Raw genomic sequence first — 14,840 nt, forward strand, 5'->3', positions numbered from 1 at the left:
GCGGCTGACGACACGCGGGCGTTAACAGAATGTGGGAATTAAAATCCAAAATATCGTGAAAAAAAAGAGGCAGCAATTTCTTCTATCCGCATGGAGCAGCAGCACCTGCCCGGTAACAGATCTTTAAAATATTAGCGCGTTTCTCAAACCAACAGATGGATCAGTAAATGTTCAACCTCGACCACTTGGGGCTGCAAAATTAAGTCATGCAATTACGTCTTCGACCCTCGGATGTTAGAATGGCTTTTATGAGTGAACAGATACGCAGTGCGATGTCGATGAAAAAGACTGTTCCAGTCAAAAGCACTCTCACGCCCGCCGAAAGTAAGAGTGGCGCCGTTACACCCGCTAGCGCAGCTGATCCCGTGTGATTCAATATGGCGGCGCTCGCGATGTTGTCTCCACCCTGTACGGCGGCGCTGGCATCGAGGCACCCTATCACTTCTAGACACAGTTTGCTAGCAAAGTAATAACAGAAAACAAAAATCTATTTGTTTTACCTTTTTAAATTAGGGCGCGGACATTAATTTGGGCGAGAAAATGCGTACTCAAGCAAAAAAAATTCGAAAAACTGAAGTGTTCTTTTCGAGACGTGCTGGTAAGCGTTGGCGATCGCAGCGCCGCCGCTGCTGGGTTCTCGCGGAGCCGTGCGCCTGCTGCACTATTCATTTCAGCAAGGTGTTGTCGCGGCGACTTGCGTGAGGCTTCTCCGTTGCTCCACGTGTTTTTATTTGCCCAGAAGTACAGCGATATGTACGTGCTTGTACGCTACGTTGGAGAGGAGAAGTGTTATGTGCTTCAGCACACAGACGTGCGGAATTTTTTTCCGCACGACATTGAACACTTCGACCGCAGTAAGGTCTACGAAGTGTACTGGGACGGCGACGCTTCTACCTGCGGAGGGTTCTACGAAGCAAAAATCGTCTTCATGACAGGTAAGCGCTGTTTCTAGGCGCGTTTTTAAGTTGTTTTCTAGCACCCATAAATTGATGATGTGCACTGCAAACCGCAGATACGGAAGAAGAAATGCGGCACTGGAGAGGGCGCCGCAATGAGGCGCGAAAATGCGCCAATAAAGAAGACATTCCTCCGAGGAAAAAGGTGCGAATAGCAATCGCTTTCAAGCGAATTTTCTGTAGGGCGTGGTGCTTGGCCATCAGAAACCCTGCTACTAGCAACTTGCATCGATCCTGGCCGCGGTGGCCGCGTTTGAATGGAGGTGAAAGGCACGATGTCAGTGCACGTTAAATAACTTCACTTGTTCGACATCAGTCCGAAGCCCTCCACCCTCGTTGCATAAGTGAACACGACGGTGGCAAATTTTATGCTAAAACAAACGATGTCCAGAAAGCGTGAGTCTTTATGTATCGCATGCAGAGTGCAGTGTGAACGTCTGCATGAGTTGCGAGACACGTTCACCCGTGGTAAAAAAATATAAATTGGCACTGCGTCCACGTATGTTTTAATTGCTGGTTTGGTTTGGTTTATGGGGTTTAACGTCCCAAAGCGACTAAGGCTATGAGAGACGCCGTAGTGGAGGGCTCCGGAAATTTCGACCACCTGGGGTTCTTTAACGTGCACTGACATCGCACAGTACACGGGCCTCTAGAATTTCTCCTCCAAAGAAATTCTAGCCACCGCGGCATGGCAGTAGTTCACAGTGCGAGTCAGGTGTTTAGCAAGATTTTTTAAAAAGAGTTGCTTTCAAGATAGCATGTGCTCCTAATTGCGGGATAATTTTTATCGTTTCCCGCCTTCGTCAACAGTTTCATACAAGGATTACATGCTTTCGGTAAGGCTTGGTTGTGGGCTTGTTGGTACTGCATGACGAATGTGACGCACTGTCCAACTGCTCTTAGGGCATGCAAAAAGATCATTTGCAAAGGAAATGCAGGACTGACAATGAATAGTGGCTTTGTTCTTGTAGTGATTTGTCAGCGGGTTATACCACGATATACCGCTTGTCTTGAATATCTACAGTGACTAGCACTGTCTTCGGTGCAATCACGTTGAGCACATAAGGCGATTTGAATGTTTGGTCTCCTCGATTTGGCTGCACTTTCTGCACTAGTCCACAAAAGTGCCGTGTAAACAGTTCCTTTCATTTCGTTCAAGTGACAGTCGTGGAAGTGGTATCTTGCTGTAACTGGTTCATTGTTTCCTGCTGAAATGCTGTACGTAAATTTTGCAATGAAATTAGGCCTTGGTGAGCTCGCATTTGTTATTGTGCTACTTGATTTGCATTCTGATTATCTTGTTGTAGGCAAGACTAGAGAGTCAAGCTAAAGGAGTTGCAAAAAAAAAGCCGAAAAGCAATTGCTGGGGCTGGGGATTCAAGAACCAGGAGCAGGCAACTCAAAGGTGGCTCAATTAGAAGCGTTGGTGGACGACCTCAGGGCTGAGTTGGAGGTGTCAAAGAAAGCCATGGCTGAAAAGGCAGAAGAAGTCCAAAAGCTGAGGAGGCTCAATGAAAGCCTCCAGAAAGCACTCTGTGCGAAAATTCTTCGGAATGGTATGTAAACCACTATATAGTATGCTGCTGCTTCCATGCACCGGCTGTTGTCAAAGCTAATCTACTTTTGTGAAGTCAAGTTATACTTGCTTATTCTTGTTGGTACATTTTTAGGATAATGTTAACACCGCTTTAGAAGGGCACTAGAACGAAGTGCTGGACATGGTTTCACTAACAGCTGATTTGGGGGCAAAAAAATTGTGGCAGCAGTATGAAGTCTTGTAGACGCATCAAGTGGGAAGAGGAAGAGAAGCATTTGGGAACATTCCATTTGCTTCAGTAGAAGTCATGTGAAATACTGAGCAGATTTCTGTACAAGACTGATGCAGCAATGACTAGCCGAAAGTGCTTTTTTTGTCACGAAGTGCATCTCATTTAGTTTTAGGGTTCCATGGTTACATCTCTTTCGGCCATTTGTCCAGATTTTACCTTGATGTGGCAGTCATGACCAAGTACCATTCATGATAATTCGTGCCCATGTAACCATTCATTTAGGTACAGCCGTGGATGACCAGCATAATAATATCATTGTGTACCGCTGGCTAGTTGCTGTCATGAGTGCTTAATAATGGAAATATTTTGTGAATGAAGGCAAGACAAAAGAAAGGGAAATTCTGCTGCCTTTGCTTGATGCACATATTCTTGAGCCAGTGCGCAAGTTTTGGCCTTTTCCTTTAGATCATTCACAGATGAAGAATCGGGGGTATGTGCCCTGTGCTGTGGAAGAGGACGAGCTGGGCTGCGAAGGGGATGATACTGCTGCAACTGTCAACTCTGCATGTAAGCATACATGCTTGGTACCTAGACAACCTTTAACCTTCAATTCCTCTTCTAGTTATGTGTAGATTGAAAATTACGCTTCCTTGGAATTTCTATCCCATGTTTCTGATTTAGATCACAGTTTAATTTTGTGACCACGTTTTATTTTTTTGAAACAGAGTTTTGTATTTGCTGGTTATGTCTGTTGTATACTTTTCTTTTGGCAGTTTACCAATATTCCTCAAGTGAAAATTATAGAACAGCTGTATCTTACCGGTACTCACCTGCGGGGCAGAAACGTGGAGGCTAACAAAGAGGGTTCAGCTTAAGTTAGGGACAACGCGGCGAGCTATGGAAGAAGGTGGCTTGGGCAGAGCATGTAATGTGCAGGCAAGATAACCGCTGGTCCTTAAGGGTAGCAGAGTGGATTCCACGAGGAGGCAAGCGTAGCAGGGGGCGGCAGAAAGTTAGGTGGGCGGATGAGATTAAGAAATCTGGGGAATAAGGGAATAAGGCGAAGGACAGGGTTAATTGGAGAGACATGGTAGAGGCCTTTGCCTTGCAGTGGGTGTAGTCAGGCTGGTGATAATGATGACCCAATGTAGGGTTTCACACTTGAGCATTGAAGCACTGCTTGTAATGGCTTGTTCTTTGCCATTCTGGCACTGTGCGTGCATAACTGTATGAGATATTTTCAGTGTGCATTTAAATGCCACTCACTAATGATCTAGTGCTGTCTTCGCTTTCGCAGGAAACAATGTCTTCATACCTGTACCCTCATTTTTTTAGTGCAGTCATTCCCTCGACACCGTGGCTCCTGTGGTGCCTCTTCGTGCCACCTCGCCACTTCATGTGAGGCCGCCAGCTGATGTCACCACTCCGCAAGCTGACGCTACGCCTCCACCCGCTGTTGCCCCCCCTGCACCCGCTGTTGCCCCCCCTGCACCCGCTGTTGCCCCCCCTGCACCCGTTGTTGCCCCCCCCCCCTGCACCCGCTGTTGCCCTGCCTCCACCGGCTGTTGCCCCGCCTCCATCCACTCCTGTCCCGACTCTTACCCACCAAGGGCCCTCCACAACATTGCAGACCCTTGCTGTGCCACCAGCTCAGCCAGTGTCAAAAGGTATTTATTTTGGCTGCTCTAGGATACAGCTAGCTTGTGTGTCTGTTCACTTTGGCACAATGTAGCTCGAGTGTCTTATTTAGCAGCATCGTGTACCTGGTAGTATCAAACTATGCATCAGCACCTTGCTTTGCATTGTACTGCCAGCACTGGCTTCTAAAGGGGCCCTGCAACATAGATAAAGCATGAGGTCTTTATTCTTTGTATGTAGAGTAAGAGACGTGACTCCTGTACACCTAGAGAGATTGCCAAAATCGTAATATTTAATATTTTAATCTCCAGAAATGCTCATTTAGAGCTGATGGTGTCGCAACGCAGTGGCCAAAAAATGTGAAGAGAAAGGCCGGAGAGGAGATGGGAGGGGGGGGGGAGAGGGGGGCCAGCCGACAGCCGTTCAGTTCTACCAACACATAGACGTTCGGGAGTTTTTTTTGTCGTTAGTCACCCCTGCCCTGTCTACAGCCCTGTCGCTGGTAAACGCGTGCATGCAAAGTAGGCTTTGTGAAATTGGTCTCTTTAGTGACCTATGGTGACCAAACACAGATAGGTGTTGGGAGTGTAGTGGGATTTTTGGCTGATTCTACTGAAAAAAAAATGGCAAGAAATTGCCTATTTCTGTTTCATATTAGAGAAAACATATTGCAGTGGGGTACAGGGGAAATACATTCCAGCAATGCTTTGATTTGAGCTAGTTGGTTGTAGCATGACATGTTTACATAAAAAGCGTTCTGGCGCTAAAAGACGAAGACAATACACACAACAAGACAGGACTGGCGCCAACTTCCAACTGAGTTTATTCACGGAAAAAACCACTTAATAACCACACGGCATGCAAAAAGATAAAGGCAAACCAGATACAAGGGGTGATAACAAAGACACACCGGCCAAAAGCACCAAAGGAATGATTATAACAGTGACAAAGACCCACTAAGAAAACTAATCTCTTCATCTGACAGCGACACAGGTGGCTTGCTTATGCAGATATGGCCCCTCTGTTTGATGTTATATGCTTCGATTAGTTCACGCTCTAATCTATTTTTAGACCTTGCAATGAATCTAGTGTTTACAAAACCGGGACGGCATTTGCAGCTTTTACAGTGAGTGGCCATGTGGCTGCCATAGCCATTTTTTACACCAATCTTGTGCTGGCCGATATATTTCTTACCGCAGCTTAGAGGCACAACGTACACAACATCAGCCAAGCATTCAGTGGCGCGGATTTGGTGTTTCTTTTTGCACTGCCTAACCATTGTTACTTTGTTCAAGATGCAAACGCGCGACAGCTTGCAGGGAGCAGAAAGCACCACACTGATCCTATACCTGCTGGCCACTTTCTTCAAGTTGTGCGAAAGCCGATGAATATAGGGAACCACCACTGTCGATTGTTTTTCGTTATCCTTGTTTTTTTGACACTGTTCACCCTTCAACGTCCGCTTGCACTTCTTGATTAGGTCCACACTAATACTAGTGATGAGGTGTTCTGGATACCCGGCTTGATGAATGCGTTCAGTTTGCACATCAAAGCTCTGTGCCATCTCATGCTCACAAGATTTTTCCAATGCTGCATTCAGGCATGTCGCAACGACTCCCCGCTTGATTAGCTTGGAATGTGCACTACTAAAAGGCAGTAGCTCTTTGCACGATCTCGGGTTGTAGGACCAACAAACATGGCTGTCCTGCTTAAATTCAAGTCTCAAATCAAGAAACTGTAGGCTATTGTCGTGGGGAACTTCATGTGTGAAAAGGAGCCCTTTTGATTCATTGATGAAAATGGTGACTATGTCTTGAAGGATGGCGCTTGGTTTTGAACCTACATGATCGTTTAGCACAATTAGGTAGTCATCCACATATCTGAATACCCTAAGAACGTTAGAGGTCAATAAAAGCCGGTCACTACAAAAATACAAAGACCTTTTTCTTTAGGTTACACACCGGTACGTTGCCCGTTGGAACATGGTTAGAGAAAAAGGGCATTTTTGTGTCTACCGTTAATTGCCGCCTTTGTGATGAACCAGAAACAATTGAGCATTGTTTCATCAGTTGCAAAGATGCAGTACTGTTCTGGGATATCCTGCAACGCACATTTAAAAAAAGAATTCATCTGACTCCACATTCTGTTCGCTATCTCACTGCGCTGCCATTTGTTGGTGAACCCCTGGACATGTTTTTTTCTGATTGGACTGCACAGCCTCTGGAAAACCCGTATGATGGACAGACTCTGTGAACCTGTTGTGTCTACAAAGGATCACTTCAGTCGAATGATTGTTCATCTAAGAGACGTGTATGCCCAGACTGAGTACGAACCGGAGTGGCACTCACTATTAGTGATGTGCTCTGCATTGCCCCTTTTCTAGTGCATGGTCTTTTCAATATGTATTGTTTAACACTGTTTTCATAATGGCTTGTATATAGTTCATGTACATAGAACATTACATCACTGTAATGAATACCATGTTGAAGAAAAAATTGCTTGGGAGCCACAGCAGTGGCTTAATGGTTATGGTTTTCAGCTGCTGACCCTAAAGACGGGGGTTCAATCCCAACCTATTCGATAGTCCCATGTGCTGTGGGATATCAGTGCACGATTGGTTAATTTTTTTTTACAGCAGTAAAATAGGATATTCTCACTACCGAACTGCTTCAAGATTGCAGTGTACCTCATTTCCTGTTCACTTTCGTTAGCTTGAGCTTTGGTTTATCCAGTGTGCACTTGTATCCCTGTACACATTGAAGTAGTAAACTTTTACTGTAATGCAAACTGCAGCTTTCATTGACCATATTTAGCTTGCATGTTATTTGTGATGTTGCTGGTGGTTCCTCATTATTTGCATTCTAGGTTGCTTTTCAGTGTTCTGCCAACAAACAGCTGCTCCATGTCCCTTCATTGGAGGCAGGCGTTGAGAGGACGCAGTGCATTTGCATTGCATGAGGCCGACTTCCTTTGTGTTTTTTGTGCAGCTCCTCGCAAGGCAGCCCAGGAGCTTGACCTGACGGTTGGAACTGCAAATGAGACTGGGGAGGTGAGCAGTACCTTGCAACTTGCTCACTAAATATGGGCATATGCTACTGATGATTGCATATCTTCTGCATAGATTAAAAATCTCTGCAGTCAGTACATGACCAGTATTATGACATAACTAATGACATGGGAGTTTTTGCTCTTTTTTTCTTTACTTTGTAAGTTGGTTTTTGTTTCTTAAAATTTCATTTTTAGCACAGTGTCATATGCCAAGGCGTATTGTGGTACTCTTTTATGGGCCCATGCACCGCTTACATGGGCCCGTAGCATAGTGTTTTTTTGTGTGAATTTGTGATTAAACTCTTGTTGCTGCAGATTTTTTCATTGGTAGTGCTTCTATTTACTTTTATACTTGATCACAAACCTGTTTGTTTGCCATCATTCTGCAGCTATGTGTAAGTTTGGTGCCATGCATCATGTAGTGCACCAGCTCATTGATCGGGATCGAGTTCGAATGCATAGGAGTGTTGTGTGTTCAGTGCACTGGCAACTTCTCTTGGGATCAGACTTCATCGGTACTAGAAGTGCCCCTGTCACAGTAGTATTATTTACCTTCCAGTTCACATCGGGTTAATGATGACGGTTCATTAAAGCACTCTAGACACCAAATTTTTGCTTGCATGTTTTCTTCTTTAAAACTATATGTTAGACATTCGTATTCATGGAGCACCCTGTGGTAACAGAGCGCAACCTCTAAATAATTTATAATTGAATTTCTTCTTGACACTTTCGGTTTCATTGGTCGAACAGTAACTGTGACCCGTAGTTGGTGTTTAGGTCACATGATGCATTTAAAATCAGCCATATAATTGCTGACAGGTCATTTTTTGTCATTACAGGTCTTGGAAGAGGCTGGATGAAATGTCGTAGTGAATTAAAACTACATGTCAGCTATTAGTTTACAGTTTTTCTAGTGGATCATGTGACCAAAACATCAACTTGACATCACAGTCGTTTGGTTATTGAAATCAAAACTGAAAAAGCATGAGAGAAGAAATTTAATTATAAATTATTTAGCGGTTGTAGGCAAATACCCCCCAGTAATCCATGTATTCTAATGCCTAACGCATCGTTGACAGTAGAAAACCTGGAATAAAATGAGGTGTCTATCGGCGTTTAAATTTGTCGACAATGCAAGCAAAAAGCACTTTGTACTTAGGACACAACCAAAAATTGGTGCCACTTCTCCAGTGTATGTAAATGTTCTCCAATCAGCAGGATATTTCTGACATGTAGTGACTTGGATTGTGCAGGAGGATGCTGAAGACACCCATTAGAAGGTGCAATGCTGCGTAGAACATGAGACGCTGGGAAAGAGCTACCGAGGTACACTGATAAATCATTCCTGTTTTTTTTTTCAGATACACATTGGGCATGGCAGTTACATCGACCCAGGGACTTGGGAACGGCTACTTACAGCAAGCAACGATTCGTCGTTCTGCAAACAGCTGGCAGTGCGAGTGTGGGGCAACGAACTGCTGTCGGAGAGGAGTGTGACGGGAACACTTTCAGACAATGCCATCTCCAAAGGTGCGACGAAAGTGTTCCCGCCGCTCTCCCCTGCCAAGGTAGCTTCAATGCCTGGTGAGTGGAAAACACTTGGTTCTTGCTTAGTTAATAACATTTTCTAAAAGCTCCAATGTTTCCTTCTCATGCTTTTTCTCTGTGACATCTTAATATCATACAGTAAAACCTAGTTAACTTGATGTCACCTGAATTGCAGAAAAGATTGAAATTATCCGAATTCAAATTAACAAGTTTGAATTATTCAGATCTTACTGTTATCAACACTAGAATCACTACCCATGACTAGAGGTTGTAATTTTAAGTTTATATTTTGTGAAACTTTGGCGTACTTTTTTATGTTTATTTCAGAATGCAACTTTCGGCTTTTTTGGTGAATGTTTGTTTCTTCATGGAAGTTTCTTTTTTGTGATATGTATTATGTCCCTGTGCAGTCGAGTGAAATATAGTGTACCTTCTTTTTTTTAGAACCAGCAGCTCGTGTTGCAGAGAAAGAGAGAGGATAAACCCAGATTGTTGTTTTAAGAGCTATCCTCTGCAAAGGGAAGTTGCTCTCGTAACAAAGCAGTTCTAAAGGAAATGCTCGCACCATGAAAGAGAAACAACCGAAGTTTAGTTCTAAAAACTTGGTTGACATCTTCTGGGTTCTGGCTGTACTCTGTGCTATACAGAAGGACTGAAACCAGAACAGGACGCTTGCTGTTTATGCATGGTTTTGCATCGACTGTAGCTTTTTAAAGCAGTTCTGAAACGTTTCAAGAAATTTATAACAATGTGTATATTTAGAATCCTGAGCCTTCATTCAGTGTTACACCGTGATTTGATTTCTGGTTTCCTGGCGTATCTCTTTTTCAACTAAGTGAAGCGCCGTCTTAGCCAGTGGAACTTCTGTTGCTGCCACAGCATGGGAACGCAGCAAGGCATCTTGAGCCATAGTTGATTGAGGTTGGAGCACCATATCACTTTGACTGCGGTGGCTTTATGACATGCACACATGCGAAGGCTCCGGGTGAAGACAGCTTGTTCAGGCGGAAAAGTAGTGCGCCTTTTATGTTAGTGGTCTGGTGGATATTGCCTCAGTGTTTTGTGCTTTTGGTTTGAAGTCGTAGCTGTAGTGCAGTAAAATTATAAGCTAGAGATATCTCAGTGTATTTAATAGTGCGGAATTAGGAAGAGGCCCCATCTGTCTTCATTTTCTGGCTTGGTGGCTACCAAGCCTTGATGATCACATTATAGGACATCTTGGCAGTTGTGCACATAGGTAGTTTATTGCCTGGGGAGACAGGCACATGGAGTCATTGTTATGCTGCATTGTTGAAGAGCACAAAATTTGCGCAAGCTCAGTCAACTATTAGGGAACACAGAAGATCAAGATGCACCTCTCGTGGGCTATATATTCCGAATAAACCCATTTAAAGGGATACTGAGGCGGTTTTCGAATCAGCTAACCTTCTAGGGTTTTGAAGTAGTGTCATTGCTGATCACGTCTGTGAAATTATTTTTTCGATTATGGCTAAAACAGTGGCGCAATCACCAATTAAAAACGCGATGTTTAAATCTCCCGCGCCCCGCGCGAGCGCAGGAGAGGGGAACAGCGGAGAGGGAAATCTCGTCCATGTCAGCCAGCGTGACGTCATCTTGAGGAGCCGGGGATGCTTCGGCGCACCCGAGCGCGCTTTCAGCGCGCGTTGTTTTTCGTGCTGCATGCGTTGTTCCTCGTACTGCGTGCGTTGCGACGTACAAAACGTGTAAGCCGACCTTGACAACCAGATTCAACAGGTACTACTCTGCGTTCGTGTCCACGAACAACTACGGCCGCGACTGTGTCGTCTTCCACTGTTTTCCGCAAGACCACAAACTCGCAGCGCAACCGCTCGCTGCTGTGACGAAGAATTCAAGCCGACTAAAGGAAGCTTACCCTGCTCGAAACACTTTCGTAAGAGCGGCTACAGGCAGAGCTTGTCCTATAGTGTGATCTCTGGAGATTTCTGTCGAAAAGACGCGGCTGAACCATGACACAGTTCCATCGATTTCCTCGCGCATAAGAGGCGTGTCACCATTCTGAAGAAGCGCCTCTTTTAAAAGTAGAAACATGCTCACTTAGCCCCTGAAGAAACCTTATAGAGGCTTAAGCATGTGTCGCTCTCCTCAGCTTAGGTGCGGCCAGACCACCTGAGACGTGCTCAGCAAGGCTCGGTTAGTGATTTTATACTCGGTTCGACGTGTCCAAGCAAGCAAGCAAGCAGAGCAAAGCACAATAAAGCAAAGCAAGCAAGCATCGAAGCTCTTCATATGCGGCATCTCGTTTAATCCTAGCTAAGCAATTAATATTAAAGCGTTCGACGTTGATTTCGGATGTAAATTTATGAGAGAAATGAATGCCAACCGAGTTTTTGCACAAGAACACCGCAACCTTACTCGGTTTCTTCATCAAGTTGTGGCAGCGGGCGAGTTGCAGCTAGCTTGGCTTTTAAACACACATATAGTTGGCAACTACTTCACTGAACCTAAACTGCAAATCTAGGAAGGGCGAACGTTTCTGAGGCAGCGATTAATATTTTCTGGCATCTGCTGAACGCGCCAGGAGTGAAGCGTATTTGTGCCCGTATTTGGCTTGGTTTCCAGCGCACTATGATTGCGTCACTATCTTGTGGTCACATGCCTCGCAGTGCTTGGCCACTGCGCTTCGCTAATTTTGACACCAACTTTGTGCTCCTTCATCGTTCACTTGAAATACTTTCTTGCCCCAACCTGCAACGCCGGGTACTGAGAACAGGATTTACACAGTGCTTTGGGCCTTTTCTTTAGGATGATGCTCTTCTGGGCGAGCCGGGAGGCGTCCGGTGGTGGTAATTGACTTGAGTATTGTTCGCACCCCTTCCTTTCCGAGAATACGAGCCGATGTTGTGCTGGCACCTTTTACGCATGGTCTATATCGCGTCTTTGACGCTGGTGTATGCTTGTGCTAGGCTTGTGCATGCGTCTTTTTTGGTTTCAGGCGATACGTGGAATGAGCAAACTGTAGTATCCTTTTCTTCGGTGGTCAGTAAAAAAAAAATAGTCGCCGTATTCGCTTTTACAACGACACGGAAAGCTGCGATCTGCCCTCAACGCAGCGCCGGATCCGCATCGGCAGCTTCTCCAGTCCTCAAAGTGACGTCACGACCTCTCTTGACCAATCACGGGCGGCGGCGCGCCGCGCGGCGTGCTCCGCGGCACAGGCCGCATGTTTCGGCTAAAAAAGGCAATTCGCGCTTGTTTTTGCCTTATTTGGATGCGATATTCCAGTATACAGCATGAAAAACTATAGGCTGCCGCTGCCAGCCCGATTTTCACAAAAAGTGCTTCAGTCTCCCTTTAAGGGCCGCACCCTGTTTTCCCAAAGGAAATGTTTTTTTTCTAGATCTGTGTAAGGGCTGCACCCAAACTTTTCATTACCCACCTGGGAATAGCCTTGAAAATTCATGCGCTGTCGCTTCCGCAATCAGCTCTGGCTGCGAGCAGCGGTGCACTTAATTGCGGAGGCCACACGCGCACAGGTCCCTCAATGTGCTGCCCACGGATGATGCCCGAGGCCGCGGCTCATCAAATTTGTTCTCTGCCATGAGCTCCCGCTATTCATATCGGCATCAGTATCACCAGCCTTTGTTTTTTTGTGGCTCTCAAATGTACAGGAGGTGTGGTAGCGTGTTAGTGGCTAGTGACTTTCATGTGTTTCGTGTTGTGTTAGGCTTTTGTGTTCAAAGTTAGTGGCCTTTTTATGCTGCTGCCAAGCGTTGCAGTTTTAGCACGATAGGCAAGCACCGTAATAGCGGCACGGCTGGGAGTTCGCTCTCGCACATGGCAAGCATGCGCTAGGCAGGAAATTCGACATGGCCGAGAAGTGTGTCCGACGATGGTGCAACCAAAAGGATGCATTGAGGAACACAAGCTGCAAAAAAACTCAGTTTCTGAAGCAAGCCGTGCAAGTTTCCCGAACTGGAATAAGAGCTGCTCTGTTATGTGATGAAAGTGCGGAGCAATGGCTGTGCACTGACAGCGGACATGCTGCATGACTTGTGGGATGAGCGTGCTCCGGTGCACAGCACCAGCTCGTAGTTTTAAGACTCCGCGAGTGACGATTGAATGTAGAATAAATGCCGCTCATTCCCAGATTAGTGTTTTTACTTAAAAAATTTTTTTGCACATCGTGTGTATCGGTTGTACTGCAAAAATTGGGCCGCACATCTGGGAGAAAAAGTGCAGCCCTTACATGCATTCATACGGTATATATTTTTGGGGGGATGTACTTATGTCTGTTTTCAACTGCACCAAAAAAGGCCAAATGGTAAAAGTTCAACAGATAACATGAAAGGGGCCTTTTCATAGCAATTTCAGATTAGTTGCCTGTTACGTTCTTGAATATAGTTCCAGAAAAATTCATTTGAGGACACCTGGGCATCAATTAAACACCTTTCTCTCTGATCTGCCACATAACTTTTTTGTGCCTGTCTCTGCAGACTCCTTCTGGCACTACCTGAAGGTTAAAGGCTGTCCAGATGAAGACATGCAGAAACGCCACAAGCGTCTAACCCGCTACTTGGCACAGAAGTGCTCCGACTTGCGCCGCTGATCAAGTAAGTGAGCTGCTAATTTTTTTTCATCATCATCATCATACTACATCTACTGCAGGGCAAAAGGCTCACCCATATCTCCATTAAACCTGTCGTGTGCCAGCTGCGGCCGCCCTATCCCCTCAATTCATAAGCTCATCCGCCCACCTCACTTTCTGCTGCACCATGCTATGCTTGCCTTCTCTGGGAATCCATTCTGTTACTCTTAAGAGCCATCAGTTATCTTGCCTTCACCCATTTCGTCCTCTCTATTTCGACTAGGATGTTATTAACCCGCGTTGGTTCCCTGACCCACTCTGCCCTCTTCCCCTTTTCATAGCTCACTGCGTGGTCCTCAATTTAAGTTGAGCTCTTCGTTATCATCATGAGTATTTCTGCCCCATAGGTGAGTACCAGTAACATCCCAGTTGAGCCCGCTTATTACGGCTGCAGATATAAAAAACGCATGCATATTACGAACGGATGTGCTCTCAAAATATGCATAAGGGCAACGGCAGTAATTCGCAGATACAGCGAACAATTTGGCCACACCACTCAATTACAGCGAACGAAGAGGCCCCGAAGCTCCCCCCGAAATTGAAGAGGTCATGCACAGAGATCAAAGAGCGCTTCTCAAGCTTCCCGACACTGCCCGGTAAAGAACATGTAAAGCCCGGTAAAGAACATAGAAAGGCGGCCTGTCAAGCCCGTGGTGACGGCCCGTGAGGGCAATCATTGCTTGCACGTTCACTGGCTGGGCAAAGTAGCCTAAGTGGTAAGAGGTGCGGTGCACGCAAAACAGGGGAACCGTTGAAAACAAAACTACTGGATCAACTAACAGCAGTGATTTGAGAATTTTGAAAGCCTTGCTGGCCATGCTTGTTACATAGCATGCATCTCCTGCCCAGTTGGCAGTATCTTTTGCGCTGAGGTGAGCGTCTTGGCTGCGGAACCTTCAAAAAGGTGACAGTGAATAGGGAATGCTCTCCTCCACGTACGTTAGCGTACTTCGTCTAATTTAGCAAAAGTAAACTGAAGGCCGCTCCCTGCTGCTGCATGCTGGTTCGGATTTCAGTCACCTTTGATGAAGGGGCCTAATTGGTCCACATTATTGGTGGTTAGTTTCAGTATTGAACTTCTGTTTCAAAAACCCTACCAGGGAGATTTCCATCGAAGATGTCTCATTCAATTCTTTTGGTCCCTTTCAATAAGTCTCCATTTTCTTAACCATCATTAAGTCAAAAATTGCGGCAGCCTGAAAAATGTAGTAGCTGGGCTTGATCACTCGTTTCCTGTGGTTGTGAAGTTTTTCT

General features: G+C 45.5%; 1 pseudogene; it reads left to right on the forward strand.

Annotated features, from left to right (window-relative positions):
- The first annotated feature begins 683 nt into the window (after nucleotides 1–683).
- On the forward strand, nucleotides 684–13,612 carry LOC149338232 (uncharacterized; annotated as a pseudogene).
- The last annotated feature ends 1,228 nt before the right edge of the window (nucleotides 13,613–14,840 follow it).

Source organism: Amblyomma mixtum, chromosome 6 (assembly GCF_055824585.1).
Source record: "Amblyomma mixtum isolate Tamu chromosome 6, ASM5582458v1, whole genome shotgun sequence".
NCBI lineage: Eukaryota > Metazoa > Arthropoda > Arachnida > Ixodida > Ixodidae > Amblyomma > Amblyomma mixtum.